Source organism: Lepeophtheirus salmonis, chromosome 13 (assembly GCF_016086655.4).
Source record: "Lepeophtheirus salmonis chromosome 13, UVic_Lsal_1.4, whole genome shotgun sequence".
NCBI classification, from domain to species: domain Eukaryota; kingdom Metazoa; phylum Arthropoda; class Copepoda; order Siphonostomatoida; family Caligidae; genus Lepeophtheirus; species Lepeophtheirus salmonis.
In genome coordinates this window covers 5878048-5899539 of record NC_052143.2, presented here as the reverse complement: position 1 = coordinate 5899539, position 21492 = coordinate 5878048, and the positions used below count along the sequence as shown (strand labels likewise).

Genomic DNA, 21492 nt, shown 5'->3' with positions numbered 1-21492 from the left:
TCAGCTCATGTATAATAGAGCTTTTATACGTGATGTGATACATATGTCGACCATTTCTTGGGTGCCTAAACAACTAAATTTTATAACAATGAAATCTTTTTTTTTTTTTTTTGATTAATATTAAGAAAAGTAGTGAAATATTATTTGTCAAACTGAGACCAATAAATACAATGACTTGAACCTTACTGTCTATCAAATATCTATCCTTCTAATGCCTAGTTTTGTATTAAAAATATGTTATTACATCGTTATATTTTATATACAAATTAACTATTACAATGGAAATTATCAGATATTTTCTTTTAATTATCCTACTTTTCTCGTCCTAAATCAATCAAAAAATAAATAAATAAGAGTTGTACAAATCTAGGCATTTTTACTACATATTACTTTGATTTAATACAAACATTATTCTTTATCTTTGGCATCAAGTAGTATTTTAAGTCTTATTTATTCATCAAGTCATTTGATGTAGTTTAATTAAGATTAATTGCAACTTAGTCAGTTTTATGAAGTAAAAATTAAGTAAGAAAAGAAAAAGTAAGAAATTTAATATAATTTTTGCTTTTTACCGTTTAAAAAAATTCGCGATTCGGGTAAATTGTGCACCCGAGTAACAATTTTAATTTTTGATTTGTTTTCCCCAAAAAAATTTTATTCGACATTTTATTGATTTTTTTTTTTGTGAATAACAATGGATTTTTGAAATTATATACCAAAAAATTTCATTTTTTGTGAATACCTATGGATTTCTGATTTTTTCCACCCATTATATTTAATATTTGAAATTTTATTTGACAGTTCGTGTAGTATTTTTTTTTTTTTTTTTTTTTTTTTTTTTTGAGAATATGAATGGATTTTTGATATTACATTCACAAAAAATTAAATTTTTTGTGAATAGCGACGGATTTCTTTTTTTTTTTTAATATTTGAAATTTAATTTTTGCATTTTTGTTTCTTCCACAAAATTGAATTTACTATTAAAAGCTATGAATGTTTGAAATTTAAAAAAATATATATATATTGGAAATATTTTATTTTTTTTATATTGAATTTTTTGGATTTTGTTCAAAATTATTCCCAAAACCAAGCGCCCCAAAAATATAATCCTGTGGACATTTATACATTTATTTTTGCTCCAAGCTCCTTTACCAAACGCTGTATTTTTACAAAGTGAACACAGTTCTACATATTCGTAGCATGTTAGAAAACATTTATGAGGTATAAAGTTATCATGAGCGACAAACATGGAAGCTACGAAATGGAAAGTAATAGACATATTAATAATAAAGATATGTTTAGTGATAACTTTATTTACATCTGGACTATAAATGTGCGTAACTTTATCCTCTAATAAAAAATGTTTATAGTCTTCAATCCCATTTGGGAGCTATAAAATAATGTACATGACATATTTTTTAGTCAAGCTTTTAGAGTAAATTTCCAACACAAGACTTTAGAGTTGATTCAGATATCAAGGGAATCCATACTATGTAAGGTTGTGCTGGTCTTTACTTATTCGGTCAATTTCAGTCTTATAACCGGTCCTATCATTCCTTGAGACCGATCCTTTGGACAGTCAGTCCTTGGAATTTTTCCAAGCAATGTTGTTGGTTTATTAAGCCAAATAAGATATATGAGAGATCTATGAAAAACATTACACATATTCATATTTTCATTGTATTACAATTTATAGCGAATATATTAATATTTTATTTAGTTGAATAGTTTATTATTGTATTATTTAGCGTGAGAAGTAGAAAATGGAGATTACAGGAAGTCCTTGCATAACGGGTAGTGAGGAGACAATTAATCGGAATCGGATGCGAGCTCTCTAAATTAAGGAGTTTTTGCTTTATGCTAGAAAACTAATCATTTGATTTTTTTCTCTCGATAAATTGAATATAATATTTAATTTTTTTTTCCAAAAAAATTAAATCTGAACAATGTATTTTTATTTTGTCAAGCACATATTATTTTTCTTTCATACTTATAGAGGGAATATCTAAGCATTGAGTAGCTACGTGTGCTTCTGAAAAATGGAGAGGATTTGTTTTGGGGTGTTATCTTCTATACTAATAAAACAAAGTCTGTATGTACGTTGACCCCTTAATAACGCCAAGCAATGCGGGGTACTACCTCTAAGAATTAATAAGATCATTCTTAACAATATATATATATATATCAAGGATAGGAAATTATGACCCACAGCCCATAAAAAAACCCAGCGAATTCATTTTTGTGGCTCGTCAAAATGCTTTTATGAAGCGTTATAAATGTGATTCATATAAAATTTCCAGATTAGAGTAGTTTCATATATAAAAGACATATTCAACTTTTCCAAAAAGATAAATAGAAAAGGCCCAAATAACTTTGTATTGCCCTAAATCTGGCTAAATATTGAATTATTTCTCATTAAATGCTAGGAAATATATCAGAGCTTAACAAGAGTTAGTTCAAATTCAATCAATCAACGTCCAGGGTTAAGAACAGTCGAAAATTGATAGCTGACAAACCCATAGAAGTCAATTTCTTATAATAGATATGTTTTATTTTTTTTCTTAGACAAGGTGAAATATTTAAATTAACAAAACTTTAAAAAATGTGCTTTCCTGAATTTTCCCTTTCAAATATACAATTTCCTAAGTATGAAAAGTTTCTGATCTATATGATAGATTTGTTCTATTACTATCATTAACATTTGACAATGAAGCATTTTAGTAAAACATGGAATTGTACTCCATTCTTGCCTACTATGCTCGTCTGTGGAGTTGGTACATCAAATGTCCAACTCCGATTCCAGTACTCTGAATGTCACCGACACAAAAAAATTTAACAATATATTTAATAGCCTTTATAATATTTAGTCACTTGAGTCTAGATACTATAAATATAGATTTAATTTATAGCTACAATAGGTAGTTATTACTTTTAACTAATTACTAAGTAGTTATTAGTTGTATGTAGTAAATAATTGCACCATGTATAAAAAAATATATTTGGAATTTAAAATATTTAACGAAATGAATAACAAATGAAATGGATCAAAATCTAAATACATTCATAAGTTTCTGAACATAATTAATGCAAGAGTAACCGAGGAGCAACAATCCAAACAACCTCTCCCTGCAACGTTATTCATTACTCTGATGACATTGACTATTCACAAAACTAAGTAATGAACTAGCATGCCTTGTGGCTATGCTCTTCCCAAAATAATAATTAAGACTTTAGAGATGATCGGGAATTGTGATTGTATAGACTATTGAGCACGTTTGAAATTTGTGAAGTACACTTATAGAAGAGTAAACTTTCAAGTTTGATAAATTAATAGTAATTAATACCTATAATTTATAACCATTTAGAAAAACAAAACACTTTATGAACACTCAATCTAAGCCTTATAATATAAATATATAATTTATTTACATCAATTATAATAATTTTTGTAGCCGGAGTCAGGTCAAATTTTTCGACTCCTGACTCTGACTACAACTCCACCGAAAAAGGCAGCGACTCCCGAGTCCGCAGCCTTGCTACTATAGTAGAAAAAAATTAGTTATTCTTTATATTTCTGGAATGGTTTTAGCCCTACCTACATATTAGGACCTGGGCTATATATTAGTAGTTTGAAAATCCCCAGTAAACTAATAAACTTCTATTCATTATATTATTAACAATTTTCTTTTAACTAAATAAAAAATATCAACAAATTTAATGTTGTAAATGACAAAATCCAGGGTTTTTTTTTCTTCATAAAACCCAAATTGATTGTCATTAAATTATACATAAACAACCCATCCATACCTTAAAGAAACTTGCAGACACGTGGAATTGATATTGTTTTCTAAAAATAAATAATCAAACCATTACCAAAAAAACAAACTTGCCCTCCAGCAATTTGGCCTGATCAGAATGAAACATGGTCTTAGGTAAGTAACTCAGAGTTTTATGTCTAAAGTGTGTAGCTGTCTCTATTTTTGAAGTTTTTATCATTGTTTTTTTCCAAACGGGACGAACGGAAATCAGAGTCACACATAAATTATTTTAATACTATGTAGGACACAAGATATTCATCTTTTCATGAATAGATGCAAAAATGAGTCATGAGAAATGCTTCATTTCATACAAATATATGTACGTATGTCCATAATTTGTATATCTATATTATTATACATACATCATATACTGTCGAGACTCTTTGAGATATAAATGAACAAAGAGATGAGCCTTGGTGCGTTCACATTAAAACAATTTTGAGCAAAAGTCAAGAAAAGAAGAAAAACCCCCATATATTTTTGACTTTGGATACAAGGATAGTCTGAAAAGTTTCCGACCTAATAAAGATACGAGAATATTTTTCCTGAATTTTTATTTTATTTTTGGACATAGTACCCTTGTTACTCTACACATTTCTCCCAACGATGCTTGCATCTCCGTAACCCGTACAAATAGTACTCGGTGTTTTTCTATGCAAATTAATTGTTCAGGAGACCTTTTTTGGTGTTTGATTCAATTACTCCGGCGTTGGATTGACTTAGACGCGTCATATGTAGAGTTGGATCAGTCTTAGGAATGATCACCTTGCCCCCAGTTCCTTTCAGTCTTTTTTTTAATAAGACCGATCTTTTTTACCGTTCAACGGTCATAAGGACGGTCTTTAAGTGCTACAGTCGTAGCTATCTTTTTATTATCTTTAGTCACCGCTAGGATTCAAGAATATAATAACTCAGAAAATAATGAATGATAGGAAGAACGTATAATTAATCGTTCCAGTCACACATCTCCTACAGGTATCTTGTCTCTTTGAAAGAGGTTATAAATTATGATGTAACTTCAGCAACTCAAATGATGTAGTTATTACTTACTACGTCATTTGAGTTGTTTTGTTAGACCGATTCAAAACTAGTCATATGCCTTTAAATGTCTGGTATTGTTTGAATCTATTTAAAGGTGACACCATCAAAAAGAAATATTCAATGACTGCTCCATACTCGAAAAAAACTTACATCAACTCACTCAAACGACTGTTTTAACACAACTGCGACTCCGGAATGGCTGAATAACTTTGGTGAGTAACTGTCAATAGATACCAGATGTATGTGACTAGACTTTATTTACGAGTGCTGGCATCTTGACATTGAGGTCGGAAACTGTTCAGACAACCTTGTATACATACAGCCCAATATTTTTTTCTTTTCTTATTATTCAAATTTATGGTATGAGTTAAGATATCCAATAATTTTAGCAATAGTTTAGAACCTTAGTTCTCTGCGAATATGGCCTTTCAAATTATATGAGTCTACTTCTCTTTCTTTTATTCTTTATTTTGTATAATTTAGATGCAAAATCCAAATTATAAATTTTTATTATGTACTTATACGAAGATAAATGTAATCCACTCTCAATTTTGAAAAAAAAAAAACCCCATTCGTAGTTGTGTTGTGTTGTGTTGAGGAGTCACAATTCTACTTATTTAACTAAATATGTATTTATGTAAAGACGGACTAGGGAAGATAATGATTGATTGTATAAAATTTGGCCAAATAGTGGATATCCCATAATTAAGGGGAGAAAGAGTGGATGTTACATTCTATACTAATAATGATTGTTGTTGGTACATTTATTTACAAGAGAGATATAACAAAGGAAACGAAATGAACTTATAATCAAAGTGCTTGAGCAGGAGCGCACTCAATGTTTTAAATAAAGAGCGAGCCCATTATTTTAGAGAAGCGATAAAATCGCTCGAATTTTCGCTTATTTCTTTAAGTTTGTAGTACTTTTCTATTTCTACCTCTGTTTACATTCAGCTATTGGTTACCCCAGAGACAGCGCCAGCTCCTTCATTTGTAGAGATACAGTTGCAAAATAAATCTTTATTTTTTGTCAACAAATTTTACGAACTAAAATATGATTTTATTATATATTTATGCAGTAAATTGACATAAGATCTCAAAATCTCACGCAACCATAAATTTAAAATCTTTAGAAACCTGTGTACAAATTCAAGCTAATTATCAGGCTTAACTGGATTATATTGCACAAAACCTCAGTAAGCACACCAAAGGACAAATACAAAGTTATTGACCAACCTACTTTAATTAAACCAATCATTTGGATTATTATAAGCTATTGCAAATAAAGTAATGTTGTCACAAAACGTACGGCACACTTGTAATTGCAATAAATTGAACTTAATTGCAATATTTAAGAGTTTTCAAATTCAAATACAACTGAAAAAATGAGAGCCGCTCATTTTGAATTGAGTGGAAGTGCTCTCTGGATTTATTGAGCGGACCAATGCTCTATACGAGTGTGCTCTGCAAATTTGATGACCTAACTAAGATACCAGACATTTTGTATGAATTTTATTTTTCATTTTTCAACATAGTTTCCTTATAAATCGACACACTTTTACCAGCAATGCTCCCGTCTCTGTAACAGTGATAGGACATTTTGCCTTAAAGTAATTCTGCCTCAATGCTTACACTAACAAAGTATCAATATGTAATAAAATATCACTATGCAATGAACGAAGATACATAATTGGTAATAAAATTTAATTTAATAAGAACGACAAAAATAAATAAACACGGCAAAGTTTCGAAACGGAGAATTGCTAATCGTTTCTCCATTAGTCATTAACCATTATTTTTTGGATTATTCCTACTAGACAATGCTCATGGATTAACCAACAACCAAAATATAAGGCAATAGTATAATTACATAATTATATCATGTGGAAACAAACATTTGACGCATTTTATAGTAATAAATATAACAAAAAAAATTCAAAGGGAACGTCAATTTCAGCCAAAAATAAACAATCACGACGTATAAACTTAATATATTAAGGCGTTCTGATGGGAAATAGTTTAAGACCAAATTAGGGGGCATCCTTTGTAAACTTCGAAATAGTACTCATCGTTTTTCTCTGCGAAATAATTGTTAAAAGCTGATTTACTCTTCATTTGACAAAAATATTTGCAGTCCACTATTCGGACTGTATTTTTGTTTCGGGCGTATAATGGTGTATCCAAGTTTCATCTACATTAACTAATCGGCCCCAAAACTCGGATTTATTGCACCTAAACTGGGCCAACAGAGCGATACTATATTTTGTCAATTTTCAGAAAAATTCTGACATCAACTAACTCAAATGACTGTTACAAAACAACTCCACCTTCCAAAATGGCTGAAACTTTGGTGAATAACTCAACAGATGCTAGAGAAATGTGACTAGGTTACAGTAACGAGTGTTGTCATATGCATATACAATTGTGTATCATTTAAGGACTGACTAGAGGGACTGGACCGCAGTCCGAAATAAGGATAGGCACACCACTAGTTATTATTATAACTTATAATTATTTTTAAAATAAAATTAGAACAATCATGCGATGCAACTGTTTATGTGGACTCCCCTTCAAGTACAGATAAAGATAGAGATATCACGTTCGATACAGATCTTTTTTTTTTTTTTTTTAAATGAGGATTTAGTATAAAACAATACTATAAGCATTTTTAGATACGAAAAAAAACCCTCAGATCTTTAATAAGATCCGTAAAAGTTATAGATCCCAGATAGTTAAAATTGATCTATACAATAGTACTTTGGATCAATTTTCAAAACCCCAAGGCTGTTCTCAGGGGGTGGGCTAGAGTGGCTGTAGTCCATCTACCCAAATATCCAAAAATTTAATTCTTCAATTTTTCCTTCCAAAAAATTTAATTTCCCGTGAATATCATTGAATTTTTGAAATGCAGGTGCCCCTGGACCCGTCCTAGTGTAATTAAGCATTAAAAAAAGCTTTTTAAGATCCTGAATATATCCCTTGGATCTTTTTTTAAGATCTGTAAAAGTTCGAGTACCAGAAGCTCGTTCGAATTTCAGATAATACAAATTGACTTATACCGTACAAGAGTACTTCGGATGAATTTCCAAGACCCCAGGGCCGTCCACAGGGGGCTGGTCTAGAGGGGCTGTAGTTCCTTTCCCAAAGTATAAAAAGAATTAATTTTTCAAATTTTTATTACAAAAAAATTTACTTTTCTGTATATAACATTGGATTTTTAAAATGTTTTTTTAAAGAATTTTAATTTTTGAAATTTTTTTTCAAAAAATTCCAAAAACCAATCGCCCCCCTACCGAAAAAAAACCTGAGGGTGCCCCTGGACCCATCCTAGGGTAATTAAGAAATACTAAAAGCTTTTTAAGATCCGGAATATCCCTCGAATCTTTTTTTCAGATTTATAAAAGTTCATGTACCCAAAGCCAATTTGGGTCTCAAATCTTTTTGAATAATACAAGTTTACACAGACCCTATTAGGGTCCAAGACTCGTTCTATCTCCACCTTATCACTACTACTATTGAATCCCTCTTTCCAAATGATTTTTTTAAGTAAATTATACACTTACCCAAAGGATTTTAAACAGTTTTTGATTTCAAAGAAACAAAAACAAAGCTGAAGCTCAATCTAGAATTTCTTTTTCTTCTTCTAATCATAAGTAAGTATTTCCTCCTTTCGCCGAATAGACTCTGGAAGAGTGTTCTTCCTTAACTGAAATATAAATGAAGTGAACAAAAATTAAGTTAAATATGACATTTACATATTCTAACAATGTAGATAGGACGATTTAATCGGAATCGGATATCTGGAAAATAATGTTTAATTGGCGATTTCCCGATTCTTATTTATTGCCGGTATTCAAAAATTAAAATTACTTTTATGAGTTATGAAAAAAAAAAAAAATCCCCACAAATTAATGAATTTTTTGCTTATCAATAGAAAATTTAGTTTCATTTTTCAATTTAAAAAAAAAAAAATTTATTTTCAGCGAATAACTAAATATTTTTGAAAAATTATCTCCAAAAAATTTAATTTTCAGCGAATAACTAAATATTTTTGAAAATTTATCTCCAAAAAATTTAATATTTTATTTTAAGTCAAAAAATACAAAATTACAAATTTAATTTTTCAATTTTTTTTCCAAAAAATTTATTCTTGTGAGGGCAGCTGAGGATTTTTGAAATTTTTAAAAAAAAAAATTATATTTGAAATACTTATCAATTCATTCTTTTTTGTGATTATATTTTTTATATTTTTTGCTAATAGTTGTAGATTTTTGACATTAAAAAAAATTGCCCCCCTCCCCCAAATTAAGGAATTTTTGCATAGAAAATTTGACATTTGAAATTTAGTTTTTCAATTTTTTTTTCCAAAAAAAATAATTTTCATTGAATAACTATATTTATAAAATATATAAAAAATTAAACATTTTTTGGAGAAAAAATTCAATGTTTAATTTTTTTTTTTCAAAAAATTTTATATTAGAAATTTAATTTTTCAAATTTTTTTTCAAAAATTTATTCTTATGAGAACAGCTGGGGTTTTTTGAATCTTTAAAAAAAAAAATTATTTACCAAATGTCGTGGATTTTTGAAAAAAACAACAATAAAAACACTATCTTATGATTTTTTTCTTCAAAAAAATTCCACAAAACCAATATAATTCTGTTGACGCCCCTGAATAAAAGGGTATAATTTTTATATTATTATTTAAAATATTAATGAATTGGAATGGGGAATTTGTACGAGAATCGTATCAAAAACAGTTTCAGGATTATTTTTTTGTAATTCTCCTATCACTAAAAAATAGACTATTAATTTTATAATCCGTGTGTATGTTTTTTTGTATTCATGAATGCAGGTATTTTTATTGTCTTTTCTGGAGGTATACCTAATTACGTATTTGTCTAAAATCAAAGGAAATTGTTATAATTGTACTTGTAACTCTAATGAAGTATCCCTTCAAAAAATTGAACTTTTTTACGTGAGCCCAGCAACGCCCACTAGGATAATCCTAGGTGGTTTTAAATTTGGAATCCGTGTCCATTTTTAAAAACAAACAGGGTTTATTTTTGTGGATAATTTTCTATTTTTTAAACAACATTTTTAAATTGTTGGTTACATTTTTTTACATTTAAAATAATGATCGGACTGTTCTTGCGAATTTATAATCTCTAAACTTAGAATCACATTGGAAGATATACATTCACCCTTTTTACTTTAGTAAAATAATTAGTTATCTGTATTTTTAATAGTTTTGTTGCATTTTCGAATCGACAACCCATATCTTTAAAAAAAAACTTGAAGACATGGGGAATCGATCTTGTTTTGTAAATTAGAAATTGTTGTAATTAGAAAGAATGAAATATGGCCTTATACCTACACGTAACTCAGAATTCTAAACAACTTTTATTACATGTCTAAAGTCTGTATCTGTTTCCGTCTTAGAAGTTGGTATAATTGGTTTTCCAAGCGGGACGAATGGAAATCGGACACACACATAAATTATTCTAATACTATGTAGAATAAAAAATAGAAATATACATACAGACAAACGTTGCTCTATTCAATTTAATGAATACTAAAACTATAAAAAAAGGGAGATACGATCTGGGATATCTCATGTTTTTATTTTATTGACAGGTATCTAATTGTTAGTAAGAGTAAATTGTAATAAATTTATGATTTAAAAAAATATCAACAATAACTTTGCATACAGTCAAATTAAACAAGTGAAATTTTTATTCATGTTTTAAATCATTATCAAATCAAATGAATCATCATCTTAATCCCCAATATTTGAATCTTTTTTTATTTTACAGCTTAGGTTTCATTTAAATTTAAGTTATTTTTGTAAATATTATCATTTATTTTTGACCTGTAGTTAAAAATTCGACTGCTGATCAGTGGTATAAACGGATCAAACAATGTTCAATGCCAAACATTTCCAGAAAATGTTTAGATCTTCTACTATAAGTTTTAGTATTTTTTTAGACTATTTCGTTAATACTTATCTTAAATATATGCTTGTTTTCAATATATATGAGAATATTGCACTAAGAAAATGAAGCAATATAGTTAATTTTTAAACTTTGATGCCTCATTTCTACTACTGGATTCTAGAACGGAACAATTCTTTACCATATCGATGGATTTCAAGGCAATACACTTATAAATAAACCAATGAGAGAAGATGGACCGTAAAAAACAACAAGAACATAATATTCAACTACATTGACAAAGGATATTTATAAGTTTGTTATTGTAAATTGTAGTAAATTATTTAAAACTTTAAACAATTGAATGAATTATGTGTGATAATTACATGCTTTACAATTGTCAAGGCACTTTTTTCTATCATGTAGTGGCAATGAATACGGAAACAATCGTTCTTATATAAGGTTTTTGTCACATCGTAAGCAAGTGTAACGGTAATTTATTCATTGAATAGGAGCAAATGTACCAGGCATCGACGAACCGACGTACTTTTTTTTTGTTGGTATAAAAGACAATTCTCCAACAAATCCTTAGTTTTTCCATGAGCACACTCAAACTTTTACTTAATCAATACTTTAACTCTTTCTCCTCAATAATAAAATAATAATAACAAAATGGAGACTTTTTTATAAACAAAATATGAACTATTTATGTGCATTTTCAATAGCAGAGTTGAATATGCTTTGCAGCTTTGATGATTAAGATGTCTAGAAAAAGAGGATCACATATTCTTTCAAAAGTCTAGGATCGTTTTCTACTTATTTCCAATGACATGACTGACTCACAAGTAATAGGAGAATCGGAAATGAGGCTTTAAGTGTCTAGGATTACAGCAATAATTTAGTCTTATAAATTGATTTAGTGTCATAGATATGAGTTGTTTGTTTGTTATGTACATCCAAGGGCGTCCGCAGGATTATATATATATATATTTTTTTTTAGGGGGGGGGGGGCAGTTTTTGGATTTTAAAAAAATATAAAAAATTATAATTTTTTGTGAAAAAATTTGAAAAATTAAATTTTTCTGAAAAAAAAATTGAAAAATTATATTATTATTTCAGAAATTCAATTATTCACAATCTAAAATTAAATTTCAAATATAAAATTTTTTGAGAAAACATTTTCAATATTAAATGTGATGAAAAAATTGGAATATTAAATATTTCAGAGAAAAACTTAAAAATTCCATAGCTATTCCCAGACAATTAAATTTTTCTGGATTTTTTTTCCAAAAATTTATGTAAATTTCAAATATAAAATTTTCTATTCAGAATAAAAAATCACGAATTTGGGAAGGCTACAGTACCTCCAGTCCTCCCTCTGCAGACATCCCTGACGTCAATGACACTGAAGGACTCAAATCAATGAAACATTTTTCTTGGAATAGGAGATAAAATAGAGTGGACTTTGGGAGGAACAGGCTTCAAGAGTTTCAATAAAGAAGCTTTAGATGAAGGATGAAAACTCTCTTTTTTCCTTACTGGATATTTCCTTGGAGTATTACATATATTTATCAAATTCTTCAATTCTTATATATAAGTATAAAATAATTCCATCAAAAAATGGATCTTAACTTACTTGTGGGGAATGGCTGAGTTGCCAAGTGGGTAATCACCGGTCGGACAGATGAACCACTGCACAAATTTTTCTAAATTTTCAAACCAGAACCATTTACAGACTGTTTTAATCATTAAAAAAAAAAAAAAAAATGAAGACGATGCTATTAAGTATTACCCCTCGATGTCTGCTAAATATTTATACTCTTTAAAGTAGATTGTAAGATCTTACAAAGCTTTTAAAAAGAAATAGTCTTACTATGGAGACTGTTTGTACTTTTAATGGTGGATTGCTTCTTATACTATTATTATGTGCTCCTATTTTGGTTTTAGTTATATGCTTGTATGTGTGTTCTAAATTCTGTATGATGAAGGATTTTATTTCGTTGTTTTTGATAAGTAATATGTGTAGTGTTTAGGTAGCGGTGATTAATTTTTGGAAAGGGATAAATGTTAACTAAAATGTTTATTTATATGATCTTTGTACGTGATCCTTGTTCCTTTATTTATTTCTTATGTAATTTGTGCATATAAAAACCTCAATAAAAAAAATAAATAAAAAAACAAGGCATGTTCAGAGCAAGGATAACTGAGATGGAAGCCAAAAGAAATCCTTTCTTTACGGGAATGAGTTTGGATAAGATCTTTTGCATCTTGCTCTGCTACAAGGGGGTCATACCAATATTAAAGACAACTTGGTGAATTTCTCTCCCTGGAAAATGTGGTTTCCGTCACCACCAGACCCCAATCCTATCTTGACTATGGGATCTGGGGCACCATCGATAAGAAGCCCTGTGCCGCCTTACTTGAGAATGTAATTTCCTAAAGGGAGGAATACGTGAAGAAGACCTGCAAGGCCTTCAGGCCAAAGATAAAGGTCATAAATTCTCATGGTCTAACTACTTTTTAAGAATCTTGTTAAAGTTGAGCTTGGGAACATTTGTTCACGATTCGGTGGGACTAGTGTTGTGGCGATCCTTATTTAGGACCGCCGTCCAGTCTGGTCCCATACAGTCACACTTGTCGGTCCTTAAATAAGGTAAAATCGATCCCTCGTGACGTCCATGAGTGTGTTTTTCCTCTTTTTAATTATTCTGTTATATTATAAAATAAATTATATAACTATGTAAGTAACAATAAAGTATGTTCCTATTAAATTGTATTTTTCATGAAAAATATAACATTTTTTCGCAAGATATCTGCAGTAATCTTAATACTTGTCTGTATAAACCATCGATAACTTTATGAACAATTCCAAGGACAATAGTCTTAAGGACCGGCCCTAAGAATACACACAGTAGCGTAAGGACCCTAAAATATATATATAAATGGTATCTCCTATTAATTTCGCAGTGTCTCATATTGAATATAAGCCCGATTACGGAACTGGGTCAATATAAGATCCATTTGTATTAAGACCAAAGTAGAACCTTGAGGTTACGAACGCTACATTGCTTTTAATTACACCATCATAGGTAGATATTAATATTGAGAAATATTTGCATATTTTGGATATTATGTATGTACTTAGATTATTATAAAAGAACAACATTTCGTCGTCATATGTACAATGTATCTACATAGCTAGAAATAATATCTGTACAAATAAAAAAAACATATTCCCTGTGATATGTAAAATAGATAATAATAATTATATTAATACAATACGAACTAAAAGAACACACGCAGAAATCTTTCCTTATTTTTTTAAATATATATAGTGTTGAGACTCGGTCCGAGACTTATTTCTTTTCTCAGTTCGGTCCAAAGTAGTGTTGGATGGGTCTAAAAACTGCAGTTTGAACCTTATAAAAGTTATTTATCCTAGGACCGGTTCTTATCGGTCTTTTATGGTAACTACTACAACTGAAATGACTAAGGAAATAACTACACCGTTTCACCTGTTGGAGTTTTATAATAACCTCTTTCAAAGAGACAAAATACCTTAACTTTAAAGTAGGAGGTGTCTGGCTATGATTCATTATTTGCTTCCTTGTAATATTCTTCAATTCTAGCTAGGAGTGAGGAAAATAAAATATAGCAAGGATCGGCTAATCTGTCCTTAGGACCATTGAATGGTAAAAAATCGAAACGATAAAAAAAAAAAAAACGGAAGGGGAAGACTGATAAGGAAATCAGTCATAGGACAGATTCAGCACTAGTCCTGAGTGCTTTTGAAACGATATCTCAGTCCAGACCGTAGACCCGAGATTTATTTGTTTTTAAATCGTGGATCGATTTTTTTCTCAGTAAATAGAGACCGAATTTCCCTACTCATGATTTATGAGTTGTACAAATATGATTTATTCGACACACATTTAACTTCATATGACCTGAATGTGCAGATACTCGCCATTTTGAAACATACATGACATCATGAACAATCCATCTATGAAATCAATCTAAACCAATTTTTTCTTTGAGGCGTGAACTTCTAATAAGAGCATTTTTCAACTAATTTTCACAGGCTTCTATTGAAGCCAAATTTGTACCCTCAAGCGTGTTGGCCATAAACAGGAACAGATAGTAGTCACTTAGTGCCAGGTCCGAACTGTAAGGTAGATATATAAGAACTTCTGAAGCTCCCAAAGCTTTTGGGGCGTCATCAAAGATGGGCGCGGCCTGGTATTGTCTTGATGATGTCTTGTTGTGTCCTATTTACCAACACTGACCACTTCTGTTCCTTTGCCATCTTCAAACGGCCCAGTTGTTCACAGTATAGGGCAAAATTGAGCGGGAAAAATTGCTCCAACCATTTTTGTGCAACACGAACCGAAATAGTATTGGCTCCGTAAACATTGCAAATCTTCTTGGTCGCGTTCGAGGGGTTTTTCCTTTTCAGATAGTAAAAATATAAAATATGGCAATTTCTTCCTTTGAGACCTCCATACTGGATGCACGATAATTCACAACTGAATCGGCCCATCGCAATACTGTCCAAAAAGCGTTTGTAGTATATACTTCAACCTTTACAACGGTTTGCCCTATGCTCCGATGTGACATTTTAAAGTAAGGGCGGTTAATATAAAATTACGTTTTATATAAAAACGTTTGTCAAAGTAAAAAGTTAAGATCTTATGCTATACATAAAGATCTGAGTTACAGAACAATAAATTTAGTATCCTTTTTTAACTTTAAGAAAACATCCTTTTAGGGGATAACTATATTGCCCTCCTCAGAAAAAAACAAACAAACTTCCATCTTCATAAATGATGTGAAAGTTGATTTTAGTTTGTATATTCGACTCTGTTTAAACAAACAATAGGATCCAAAAAAGTGCATAATCATTATTATTTATACTCAAGTGTTAGCTATTATTCACCAATTGAAACACACTAGTCAATAAGCATAGTTAGTGTGTTTGACTGGATATTCAAAGCAAAAAGTCTAATGGTATTTGAACAAAAAACAAACTACTGATAGGATGATTTTGTTAAAAAAATTTAGAGGAGACCATTTTAACATCAGGGAGTTTCATCTACAAAAATTTAGATATATTATAATAATTATTTACTCTTATATTGACTATTCTATGGTGGAAAAAATGTTTTTATCCTATAGAGTTGTGTAACTAACAGATTGACGCGTCTTGAACATCTATGTATATGACTGAAACTTTAATTTAACTCTCCCCCCCCAACATCTCCTTAAAAAATAGTCTAAAAACCAGTCTAGTATAGAATTTTCTCATCTCACGATTTGTAATTTGATTTGGATGGAAATAATATCATAAGTAGGTAGTTGTATATTATATTACTATTAATATTATGGCCTCTGATAAATAAACAAATCATACATATTATGTATAATTAAAAATCATGAATCGGCACACTTCCCCTTCTTTGTTTTATTGACTCAAAAACATGCAGCTTATTTATAAATTAAGTGCACTCTTTTATACTATAGAGGGTCATCTGTTTAAATGGAAACCTTTTATGAAATTACAAAAACTGTTATATTTACAAAATATCACGAAATTTGGAAAATTTAATTAATAAATATAGGTAGTTTTTGCCATAATGACGAGTTCCAACCATGTACAGAACTTTGCACAACAGTTCTTTACAAAACCTGGCTCTAACAAAGAGGATGGGGGCTTTCAGTTGGTCCTTTGTTGTGTATCAAACTCCTGAAAGCTTCCCCTTGAGGTGCCTAAAAATACCGAAGTCCAGAGAGACACAGTCAGGGCTATGGGAGAGCAGGAGTATTTCTTTTCCAGCTGGTGCAGGAGGACTTTGCACCAGGTCACACCCTTTACAGGATCCAAAAGCTTCAAACTCTGACGAGGAGTTCTCTTGTAGGAATTAAGATTTAAGTCTTGCTTCATCAAGTTCATCATGGTTGTCTGACTGATATCAAATTCACGAATAAGGCTATTGACGCTCAACATGTCGATTATCCCTTTAATGGTGCTTTTAACTGCATCAACCAATTCTTTTGGCAACTTTGGGCTCGATTTGAACCTTGTGGATCTTTTGGTATCCCTCTCGTGGTCACTGGGTTAGAGCTGTTACATCTCAGCAATTTAGAGATGTCTGATGGTGAATTTCTACACGCGGATAGATCCACAATTGCAACTCTGCATTACTTTATGTTTTTAGTTTTGACGTTCTTATTTCTCAGTTGACTTTGCTTATTTTTTGTTTACAGCTTCTTCAGATAATTTTTTATAATGTTAAACATCGAAATTTAACAAATACGACAATGGCTCTCCGATTATCAAAGTGTTGCATTTTAGACTGAGGCCTTGCAATACTTCAACCTTCCTTTTACACAGTGGAAGGTCATAATATTGTTACTTTTTCGGTTTGAGGGAGTGGTGTTCACTATTTGGGTTAAGTGATTTTTCTGAGATAATTTCAGACAGATTTTTTAAATCCTGGATCGATATTTTCCGTCTCACTCAGGACCTTTTTTCTACAGGCAACACTTTGAAGAAGTATATTGATTGTTGTTGCAGTATGTTCCTTAGGCCCAATTCACACGGCAACGTTTTCAAAAATAAGCAGTATTTCTTAATATTCTGACTCAAAAAGTTTCACGTCCAGAAAGAAAGTAAGAAATCTACTTAGTCCGAGCCGGTTATGAATGTTTATATTTATTATAGAAATCTTATAAATACAATGGTTTTTGTTAAATCCATGTATTCTCTTTTTAGAATTAATATTTTAAAAAATCAGTGTCACTCAAATATATTACACCCAACTTTAGTAAAATATTGATTATGTAAACTGTTTAATTAAGCTTATGACCATGATTAAAATAAATAATGCTAAGTTTCATGTTACACTCTGTAGAACATAAATGAGGTGGGAAAATTTAGATGACAGGTTTTCAATCATTCTTTTGAAAAGATGGATTTTGACTGACGAGTTTGTTAGCGAGCAAAAACTGTAGTGCGTGTAACGAGTATTCGGGCGAATAACGAGTATAGCTCCTAATTTATCGACCCTTATTTTCAAAAAACAAATATCATTACTCGAGCAGCAAAATTCAACTCGCGGCACATGACTAGTTGATAGTTGGGTAATTCTTCCTAACTATTAGTGGCTTGCCGCGAGCTGAATTTTCCTACATGGGCATTTTTGAATTTCTACGAAAACACTCGATGAATTACAAGCTATACTCGTTACTCGTTTGAATACTCGTTACTTACTCTAACAATTTTTGTTCTCTTCGTAACTCGTAAAAATCATATCTTTTAAAGAATTATTGAAATAATGGATAATTTGTTTTTATTCTTGATTAGAATCATAGCTGCCTTTCGATCAAATATTTATTTTCGAGGCACAGACAACCTAATTTTTTGAAGAAACATAATGATAGACTGATAGTTGTAAAGTATCATTGTTGATAAAATAATTTAAAGCGACTTCATGGATGTTTTTCAAGTGGCCTTTGATTAAAGTCATGCCATCAGAAACTTTAATATGTTTGCTACATAGACTGTAAACCCCAATATCTTTATCCTTCTTGGATCTAATAAAAAATTTATAAACAATGCTATTTTTACTCTTTCACATTTTCTAACTGGACAGTGTCAGGGTTTGGTGGAGAGGAATGATTTATATATATGAATTAAAACCTGGTATAACTGGAATAAGAATTGCAAGGTTGACATTTTCTCAACCTTGTGATTCAACTAGGGATTCGAAAAGATAAACTGGGATGCTAGACTCATCTACTTCACCATTACTTTCCTCGTCATTAAAATTCATAATGGCCAATTTATTATTATAATTGATCGAATAGAAAAACATATTAAAATTTTAACAAATAAACTCATTTCAAGATTTAACTACTATTTAAACAAAAAAATAATAATGATAGTTACAAAGTTAGTATCCTAATCCTAAAAGGCTGTAAAAGGAATGGGGATTATGCTTCAGGTTAGATTTCAAGGGATACGACAAACCAATTTGTATTTTCGTAGCTTTGAAGAGTTCTGAGTAACAGTCGGCTTTTCATGCTAACGAGTCGAGTTTTTGTGTCCTTTTTAATTTACTTCATAAAACTCGAGTATCAATTTATGAGTTTTGCTCGTGGCGTATCACTATCAATTATGCCATTGGAAATTGTTCACAGCTTATCAAGAGCTATTTCGAATTCAACCAATCCGCGTTCAGAACACTGATACAAGAAAAAGAAGTAGAAAAATGGAGAGTTGACAATAAAGTACAAAATAAATATTTATATCAGTGGAGTAAGGATGTGGTATCCAATAATTTGAAATGAATATGAGTTCATTAAAGCAATGTTCACGATTTGGACACACAGATAACGTCATCAACATTTCACGTATAAAATGGGTCTAGACCGATTTTTTCTATGTGGTCAATCAAAGACTCAACTTCTATAAAACAACCGAATTCGTGTGGTGTAAGTAAAGTTTTAACTAGTGATGTAAATCCTGTATATTTTTTAGTTGATTATCTTTTTGAAATTGTTAATCTGAAGAATAAATTTTCTTTTCCTCAGCTGTTGTCATTAATATTTAACTCCTGAGCAGTGAACTACTTTTCCTACTGCATTTGATCTTATTCAAACCTGATTGAACATTCGTGTACACTCAAGATTAATAGAAATACAAGATTATGTCATCATGTAATCGGGCTTGGCAGATTTTTCAATTTGATGTACCGTACCGAATGCTGTGCAAGCCAGACAGTTTTTAAAGTCAGAGTATAACAACGCTATATTAAGAGCATGTCATACTATAAATTATATGATTAATAGTAACAGAATATACTCTTTGACGTCACTTTTAAAAAGCGTGGTGAAGGTCAAATATCAGTCGACAAAGCGTGTTAGTATAACATTGTATTTCTATTAAACGTTGTGTGTGCTCATACATGACAAAAAGTAACCTTCAAGATTTGTAGCAGACTTATAATTATAAATCCTTGTTGTAGTCAGAGTGGAATTGAGGATTGACGTCGAAGGATTTTTGCCAATGTTCTTGTTTATTTATTTTCTCCCTCCTCCCTTGTCACAGCTGATTGTAACAGCTGATCTAATGAACACCATGACAGCTAAGCTGTTCCCTAACAAACATTCTTCAAGTGTCTTTCTTCGATTTCTTTTTTAATGACATCCCCAAAATACACACAATTTTTACAACTACTCATAACTGTCAAAGTCCGCTCTAGGATTTACAGACTGAGCTCCAATCCCAGTGACAAAGAAATAATAGGTGTTTTAAATTAGGTCAAGAATCCTATATACTATATACAAACATATGAATGGAGTTGATGATTGAGGCAGCAGTTTCTTTTCATCGTCATTATAAAGAGAGAGAGAGAGAAAGAAAAAACCGGATCTGCCCATAGCCAACATCACTTAAATACAAATCTATCATATGTATGTATATCATTTTATGTAAATATCATAAACTCGAATATTGTGTATGTACAGTAAAATCCAATGAAGGATCAGCATTTTTGTGGAGATGGGAGGAAAGATGTCTATATATGTATATAATTATTATTTATGTTGTTAGGGGTGTCCGTAGAATTATATATATAAATATATTTTTATTATTATTTTTTTTTTTGGGGGGGGGGGGAATTTTAGTTTTTAGGTTTTTAGGAATTTCAAAATCACAAAAAATTAAATTCTTTAGAAAAAAAACCACAAAAATTAAATTTCAAATATTAAATATTGTGGAAAAAAAATCAAAAATCCATAGTTATTAACAAAAAATTAATTTTTTTGGGAAAATATTTCAAAAATCCATAGCTATGCATATAAAAATTTTACTTTTTGAAAAATTTGTAAAAATGAGATTTTTGGAAAAAGATTTCAAAAATTCGTCGCTACTGACAGAAAATTAAATTTTTTTGGAAAAAAATTTCAAAAATCAATTGCTATTCATAGAAAAATTTTGAGAAAAAATTCAAGTATTAAATATTTGGAATTTATTTTCCAAAGAATATAATTTCTAGTAAAAAGAAAAAATCTATAATTTGTGGATGAAGAGGGGCTAAGCCCCTCCAGCCCAACCATTGCGGACGCCCTTGGTTGTGTACAAGTTAGAACTTGTATAAGGAAATTGTACAAGTTCGAATAGGGTATAAGTATTGTTTACTTTTATTAGTTTTGTAAAAAAAGTGACAGAGAGTGGCTCTATCTTGCAGCTCAATAATACAACTACGTATATGAAAATATATTTTATATAAAATGTTATTCACATAAAGGGCGCTGTGAATTTTTATTTAATAGAAAATTAAGAATAAATACCCTTTCTAAAGTATTCTGTTAAACACCAAAGCTACAAACTGTCACGCCCCCTTGAATGATACTGCTCTGAAAGTCAGTTACTTAGCTTTAGTACCAAAGCCTTATAGTGATGGGAATTTGTTAAAAAATTGCTGTTAACTGCTGCCAAAGTTAAGTGTCCTGAGAAAGGACATGTTTTTGATAACATTAGTCCGACTAGAAATACCGTGGCGGACAGGATTTTGGAACTATCGATCACGTCGTGGAGTTGGTTGTCATTTCATCTGAGCCATAGATCTCAATCATCGTCAGTTTGACAACCTTATCAGGTACTGCAACATTACCCATAGTGTGCCTTGCCACGAGGT

The 21492-nt window shown here is 30.4% G+C and overlaps 1 protein-coding gene across 3 annotated transcripts in view; it reads right to left on the bottom strand.

Moving 5' to 3' along the window:
• Positions 1–21492, bottom strand: part of LOC121128222 (uncharacterized) — a 54782-nt gene that overhangs the window by 16682 nt on the left and 16608 nt on the right. For 2 of the 3 annotated variants that reach the window (XM_071893031.1, XM_071893033.1), the window contains exon 2: positions 8423–8565. The exons of the other annotated variant lie outside the window; for it this stretch is intronic. The gene's annotated coding sequence lies outside the window, so the exon portion shown is untranslated. The remainder of the gene's footprint in view (positions 1–8422; positions 8566–21492) is intronic. 3 annotated transcript variants of the gene reach the window in all.